This window comes from Ischnura elegans, chromosome 4 (genome assembly GCF_921293095.1).
Source record: "Ischnura elegans chromosome 4, ioIscEleg1.1, whole genome shotgun sequence".
In the NCBI taxonomy this organism is placed as follows: Eukaryota; Metazoa; Arthropoda; class Insecta; order Odonata; family Coenagrionidae; genus Ischnura; species Ischnura elegans.
Window position 1 is genome coordinate 13,477,271 of NC_060249.1, and position 7,442 is coordinate 13,484,712.

The 7,442-nt window shown below is 36.5% G+C and overlaps 1 long non-coding RNA gene across 1 annotated transcript; it reads left to right on the plus strand.

Annotated features, from left to right (window-relative positions):
* The first annotated feature begins 2,927 nt into the window (after positions 1–2,927).
* On the plus strand, positions 2,928–6,097 carry LOC124157068. The gene is made up of 3 exons (XR_006864530.1): positions 2,928–3,070; positions 3,158–3,302; positions 4,570–6,097. It is a non-coding gene; the product is annotated as an uncharacterized LOC124157068 (long non-coding RNA).
* The last annotated feature ends 1,345 nt before the right edge of the window (positions 6,098–7,442 follow it).

Genomic DNA, 7,442 nt, shown 5'->3' on the forward strand with positions numbered 1-7,442 from the left:
TTAGTAATTCACTTTTTCATTAAATATAATATCTAAGCTATTTCTCATCCAAAGATATCTCCGTCTATGATTCATGGTTTTAATAAAACACGCGAAAACATCGCATGACACACTTAAAAAGTTACACTCTACCACACCTTGTATTCCTACAATTTCAATTAGATTTTCCCGTTAATTCAAAATGGACCAAACCGCAAGCTAATATTCGCGCCAATTGCACCAGTTTCCTATTACTTATATTTCCTATGAATATTTTTATGGACTTATTCCGTGCCTTATATATTTCATAATGACATATCCTCATTCATATATTTCATTGACACTAAGGTAATACTGGTATTACGCTACCTCATCCCTAGAGGTAATTTATTCATAATTTATTCCAGGTAATTTTTCTCCATAAACCGTTCTTTATTAAGAAATTTCTCCATTCGACTTTGTAAAAATCGACAAAACCAAACGTTGGGCTTTCTCACCACTGATCGCCTGCAACTCCACGACGGCCCATTCGCTGTCGGAGAAAAAGGAACGCATTCCCGACCATCCCTACTTTAAAACCTCCTCAATCTTCTCCGCTCCCACCCACCAAATTATCCCTGTCAAAGGTTTGCGCACACAGTTTATATTTCCATAGGAGGCTCCACTAGGGAGCAGATGCCGCGTTACTGTGAAACCGGTTTCCGCGCTTTAATTCGCACTCCAACTAGATTCATTAGTGGTGCAAGGGTCGGTCGGGCAAGAGTCAATGTATTTGGGTTTGAATTCCCTTCAAAACTGTGGCGGTGTAGATGCTAAGATGTTCAACTCCTACGCTGAGATTTTAGGATCGTGTCTCGTCTGCAGTACCTTTTTTATATTTCTTTCTACTTTTTTCACAGAAGACTTTTTTACGACTATTTACATGGTTTTCACCGAAATTTGCACTTTTTATGGCATAGGATTTTTTTGTGCTCATGCGGCATGTGACTTTTTCCCAATTTTTCTCTTTGCATTATTATATTTCCTCGTAAAGACGCATTTTTAAGGTACAAATGTACTTGGATTCATCCTATATTGCAATGCCGTATTAGGGACTAACAATTCAAGCCTGGTTTTTGAATCATCGGAAAAGAACCATTAAAATCTAGATAGAGCGAGCCAGGGAGGGAATGGGTTCTTCCTCCGGAGTTGGGGACGGTAGGTCATCTATTCAGCGACAGGTCACTATTTTAACAAGAGGCTCCAGAGAAGCATCTTGTTGGTAAATTTTGCATTTTCCATCAAGAGAATTATCAGTTTGAATCATCAAAGAATATATCTATTCACGTTATGTTTATTTATACTCCACAAGGTGTTAAAAGTTCAACTACTTACGAAATCCGATTCGAAAACTAGAGAAAAATGGTAGGAATGAGTCCACAATATCATATTGCAACACAAAATAAAACCAAATGCATGTGTATCTCAAAAATGCTTCGTGTTGTGACACGAAAATGAAATAATTCAAAGTCAGCTGCTGTGTGAAAAAAATGGGAAAACATCTGACGCCGCAAGTTCACAAAAGCAAGTCCTCGCACAGAAGAGAAATTCTTAGTGAAAATCATGAATATAACTGTGAATAGAAGGTTTCTGCATAAGAAAAAGTAGAAGGAAATTATGAAAAAATTACCACAGATGGGCTGGAACTCCAGTATGGTACTCCAGCACCGTAACCACTGGATCACAATAACAAGTACTTACATTATGTTTTGAAGGGAATACATTTCATACGTAAATGTTTAAATGCATTTTTTAAACTATGAAATATGAAAGTGAGCTTCATATTAATTAATTGATATTAATTTTGAGCAATATACGATTTCATTCTCCGCGTAGCGTATCTCTTGCGGGCTAATACGTTTATTGACATCTATCCTAGCTACTGGAGTGCCGCTATATATTGCGACCAGTGGGAATCAGTGGATCCATGGGAGTGGAGAATCCTGTATAGAGTATTTATGCGTTTGCGGTCAAGTGTTTGTGCTGCCCGTACAGCTAAATCCATCCAAACTATTCCAAAAGCCTCTCTTCTGCGCCGCATTCCTTTGAACTCGGACAAACATTTATCCCTTCAGACCACATGCGTGGTGGGACAGTCGGGGAAGTGGATGGGGTGGGAGACGCTATTGGGCAAAGGTGCCCTCAGCGCACTATTTCGCCCTCTCATGTTGGATAGAAGAGGGCGCGAAGGTCACTATGGGAACCACAGATTTTGTGTAGACACGAATATAACAACCATTTGGTAGGTTCTCCCGCCCGCCTGTGCGGTCATCTACCGCGCACTTGTTCAGGTTTTATAAAAGTCGCCAATCGCATCGAGTGATCCAAATTTCACGGGGAAATTATTTATAATTATACCTTTTTGGCGAAATAAATATATTGATGGCTTGGTCAATAGTTCATCACCAAATTTGTTTGAAATTATCATTATATGTCCTCGCGAATGCAATCAGCCATCGCTCGTGGCCTCTGCCGGTGAGTTATTGCTTCATACCAACTATGAGAATAAAATAAAATGGTAAACTCTCACACAATTTTATTTACGAAGTACCGACCCGGTTTCGACACGTAGTGTCATTATCAAGGCATAGCTGTCCAAGAGGATAGGGCAAACTGGTTCCCTCGGACTGGATACCCTCTATAGGTGCGGTAAGCTGTATTTAAATTTGATTATTGAATTTTGAATTGTGAAATACAATAATATCTCTTTATTGTTTTATTTTAAGACGTACTGGTGAATAATATTGCATAAAATGAAGAATTAAAGTTACTATATCGTTTTTTATAGGTGCGGTAAACAAGTAACGACGGGAATGCGCATCGATTCCATGGTTCCTTTCTGAAATACATGATCTTTGACACCAAGTTTTCCGTTGCTTGCGGTTTGAAATCTGTCGTACCTCATTGCTTTTTTAAAGGCTAAAAGTGTTGAAAATGTGCTTCAAGCTAAATTTAAAGTGAGATAACGCTTGATATTACGTAGCAAATGTGCTGTCAGTGGCTGTCAATGAAAATGCAGTGAAATATTCCGATTTCCGTGACCACTCACCAGGTAAGGTTTTGTTGATTTTGTCAAACGTTCATTTGATCTGTCATTTTATGGGGTTTTTGTGGCTAATGTTGCCATTATTTCTTTAAGGCATACTCAGCATAATTATCCAATGATGTCTACCTTGAAGGAAATGGCTATGTTGTTTGTGCGGTTTGACTGCACACACTACTCAGACGGCTACACAGGCTATGAAAGTGGCTGTAAACGCCGTGTACGCGGTCATTTATGTCGTGTAAGTATTTGATATATGTAGTGTTCAATTTCTGGATAAAAAATTGTCTGAAACGTTTTTACCTGCGCGATTGTACGTAGATGTGTGTTTTCTTTTGCTGTTGGATGTAGTTGAGTACCTAACTGCGGTATGTGATTAATGGTCGCTGTGTTATAGTTAATTGACTTGTCAGTTTGAGTTTATTTACCAATGAAATGATAATGTTTAAAGCCTTGAAAATAGCGATAAAATTTCCGGTATTAAAAACTTAAGAGCCATATTAGGTGACGGTCTCAGTACAACTGCATTCTGTGTAAGTGATCGTGACGGTGAATGTTAAGGATATTATTTCCATTGTGCTGGTTTGTATGTATTATGCTAATTTGTTGGCAATTTCGTTTACAGCGAATTGCCAGGACTATTGTTTTTATGCCGATATTCTGCATGACTTCTCTAAATTGAGTGCATACTCAGCTTTATTGAAAGACAAAAACTGTCCCTAGAGTGTGATCAATTCCTCCACTGATTATTACTTATCTTATTTGTATTGCATTGATTTGGCAATTTTCAGAAACCATGTTATACCATAAATGCTGATAGCTCTTTAAAAATAAATTTTTGGCCCTCTCCATTAAAATAATAAAGATATGTCAAGGACCAAGTTATAGCATACCCAAATTTGTGCGGGTCAGAAACTAATTTTGTGGTGGCATTGATATGGAATGTCTTGGGCATTCCTTGAATTTGGTATTCAGTATACCGTTTTCTTTTGTGCATGGCTTTCTGCGTGACATCAGAAGAAGTGGTGAGAATTATGTGGCAACCCTAATTTGTTCTTACAAGATGTTGCTAAGCTAAATAATGACTTCATTATTTGTGGAAGACATTTTTTCAGAGAGTAATTTACAAATGAAACCCTCAATCAAATTTTAATGCCGTGCCATCTCTGTTTTTTCTGTTGCCTCTTATAAATCCATTGTTAAAATTTCCTCTGGTGTGAATATGGTTGCTTCTACATCACATGGTAAAGAAGGTGAAAGCTCTTGCATATCACAAGTAACTTTGTATCTACTCATGCACATCGATGCAAATTTATACTGTGCATGAAATTCATAATTAATTATATAGCTTTGCCAGTATTTTTTCTAAGCAAATTATGTCCATGGTATTCTATGAAATGGTTGCATTTCATAACAGAATAATCAGCAAATTGCTATTACATATGCATTCAATGCTTTCATTTTGACCATTATCATCAAATTATAGTTGCCTTTCCCTTTTTTTGCAGCTACCTGTTTGATGCATTTTGGTGACCTCAAGTTAGAATTCTCCTCACAAGGATGGTGGAAGTGTGTTGCTGTTTAACTAAAGGTCATGTAATTATTATTTTATTTTTGCTTACATTTAGATTTTATATCTCTTGTGGCCCTATACCACACGGGAATTTAAATGATTCTCTTATAACTCTGCTGCATCTTGAGTGCATTTTAGTATGTAGTGATATTTATGCAGTATTTCAATCTCTGCTGGCCATAATAATTTAATGTGTATCACCTTCTTGAGGCCATTGGCTTGTTCAAAATTTCTCTCACCTGCATTTTTTGTTTCAATATATTTTTAATTATTTGTTGCTGCAAGATGGATCAGAGACACAACGTGAAGTACACTGTCTGTGCCCAGTTTAATTTTTTATAATAATATTGACAGAGTTTTGGGCCCTGTACGTATATTTACAGGCATATTGGAATTATCATGCAGGAATATTTTTTACACTGTGACAGTACCAAATATCTTAGATAATACTTTAATGTGAATCTTCATTGGTGACTACATATTACAAAAATAATGAAATTACTACTGGTATCCACTTGATTAGGAAACTTACTTGCCCCAACTACCTCCTCGCAGACTGGGTCTTAACAACTATGTACAAATTCATTCCTATTTAGCCTACAAAATTTTCTTCTGGGGAAATGCTAGTGTAGCTAGAGAGTTATGCTAGCGTAGCTGGAGAGTTATGCTAGTGTAGCTAGAGATGAAGCAATTTCTATGTGAAAGGTGGCTGTTAAATCATTGTTAAGGGTTTCAATAAGGACACTCACTCTGCCATGTACTTATTATATTGTCATGAATTTTTTAACGTTTGTCTGTAGTAATCAACATATGCTGATGCCTAATTCCGCTATACATAGCCATGTGAAATGTGGTAAAGAAAATGTTCATCTGGCTAATCAGCCACTGAACATAAGCAAGAAAGGTCCTCAATTCAGCCTCAATGACCTACAATAAGATTCCTAATTCAATTAAACAGTTAGCCTGCCAAAATATCTTTGAAAATAAATTAAAACATCTGCATATTCATAAATGCTACTACAGCGTCGTTGAGATTTTGCATGATAACTTTTTTGTAATCTGCATTTTACTGCTTGTTTCTTCTTTTGTATGTATTTTTTCTATGATTATGCCCTGTGTTATTCATGTTAACCTGCAGGACATTAAACGTTGTTATTATTATCATTTTTTAATAAGGATGGTGGCGCACTTGCCTTTTTTTTAATGCAGATACATTAACGTTGGTAATTTCTTTCAGGGTTTCTTTGTTGGAGTAAATATCAAGGATCATCACTATGGAGAACATTAGTGGCTTTTATTCCTCTAAGCAATGAACAGTGAAATGTATTTTATTGGAATGTGTGATGTATTTTTAATCATCATGGATTCATGTTGACATCTGCTGTGTTTGACTGCAATTGTATTGATTTTGTTGTGTTTACTGCTCATTATTTCGTTAATTAAATCTTTATTAGGAAGTGCAATTTTTTTATTTATTTTCTATCTCCCAGTATACCTAAGCGTGCAACCTGTGATTTATTGCAGCAATTTCACTAATAATCTCCAAGCTTCGCAGTACCCAGAGATTATTTTGGTAAATATTTGATTTTACATAATAATCAGTAATTCTCAGTGAATAAATTCCTATTAGGGTGAGATGTTCCAGTTTCAAGATGCTTCAAACAATAAGTGAGTATATTATGAAGTCCAGTTGTATAATTAGTCTTTTAATTTCAGGGAATGTTTTTTTTCTAGGGAGGTTTGGTCTATTGCAATTTAAATTATCACTTTTACATATTTGATATGTTGGTGTTAATTTGAGTTGTAATAAACCAAGACTCCTTGGAAAAAAATATCCCTTTTAAAACTACTGAAAAAATGGAATAGGCAGTGAGGCCGATTTGAATTTCCCGGTGACAACTAACGCCATCTATTGCTGCGTATAAGCACTAGGTCGTCCGGGCCACGAATTTAACACACAGCCGACACTCCTTGATCAAGGTACCAATTTGGCTTTCCAAGTTCTATATATATCTACTGACCAGCAAGAGAGAGGTGGGGTGGAAAGGATAGCAAGGGAGGGGGGAGACAGTTTGACTAAAAAGATGCGTAATAGGGAAGGTCTTTGAAGGAGTGGGGGGGACTAGGGATTACGTAAATCAGTGAATCGACCTTCTGACCTTCGCCAACACCCGCTCCTCTCCTGTTTGCTATGACTTCTCTTCCTACCTCACCGATTCACTGCCTTTACGTAATCCCTTGACTTGATTTAAACTTGGAAAGCTAAATTGGTACCTTGATAATGACACTACGTGTCGAAACCGGGTCGGTACTTTGTAAATAAAATTGTGTGGAAGTTTACCATTTTATTTTATTCTCATGGATATAAAACATTTCCACCAGATATCGCCGGACACTGTGAATTATGTTCATACCAACTATTTCCTTATTTCTGATTTTGCGTAACCATTGGAATTTTAAACAAAGACCTTGAACGTTGAAAAAAGTCAGAATTGAGAAAAATGTTGTGTATTTTTAAGAGTAAACAAGTTAAAGTTGTGAACATCCATCGTAGCGTATAGAGAGATTACTAAGCGTTTTTTCACACTTCTTTACGCCTACACTGGTCAGGTAAAGTTTAAAATAGCAATACGATGTGACTCTCCCACCACCGTCGAACTCCCATAATTGGAGAGGTTATTCATTGCTTAAATCTAACGACAGAATTTGTATACACGTTTCTTTTTTCGATTGAAACTGTTATCTTCTTTAAACATAGCACTCAAAAAGAAGGGAAGTTAACTTGATTATAGTCGAACTATTTTGAAA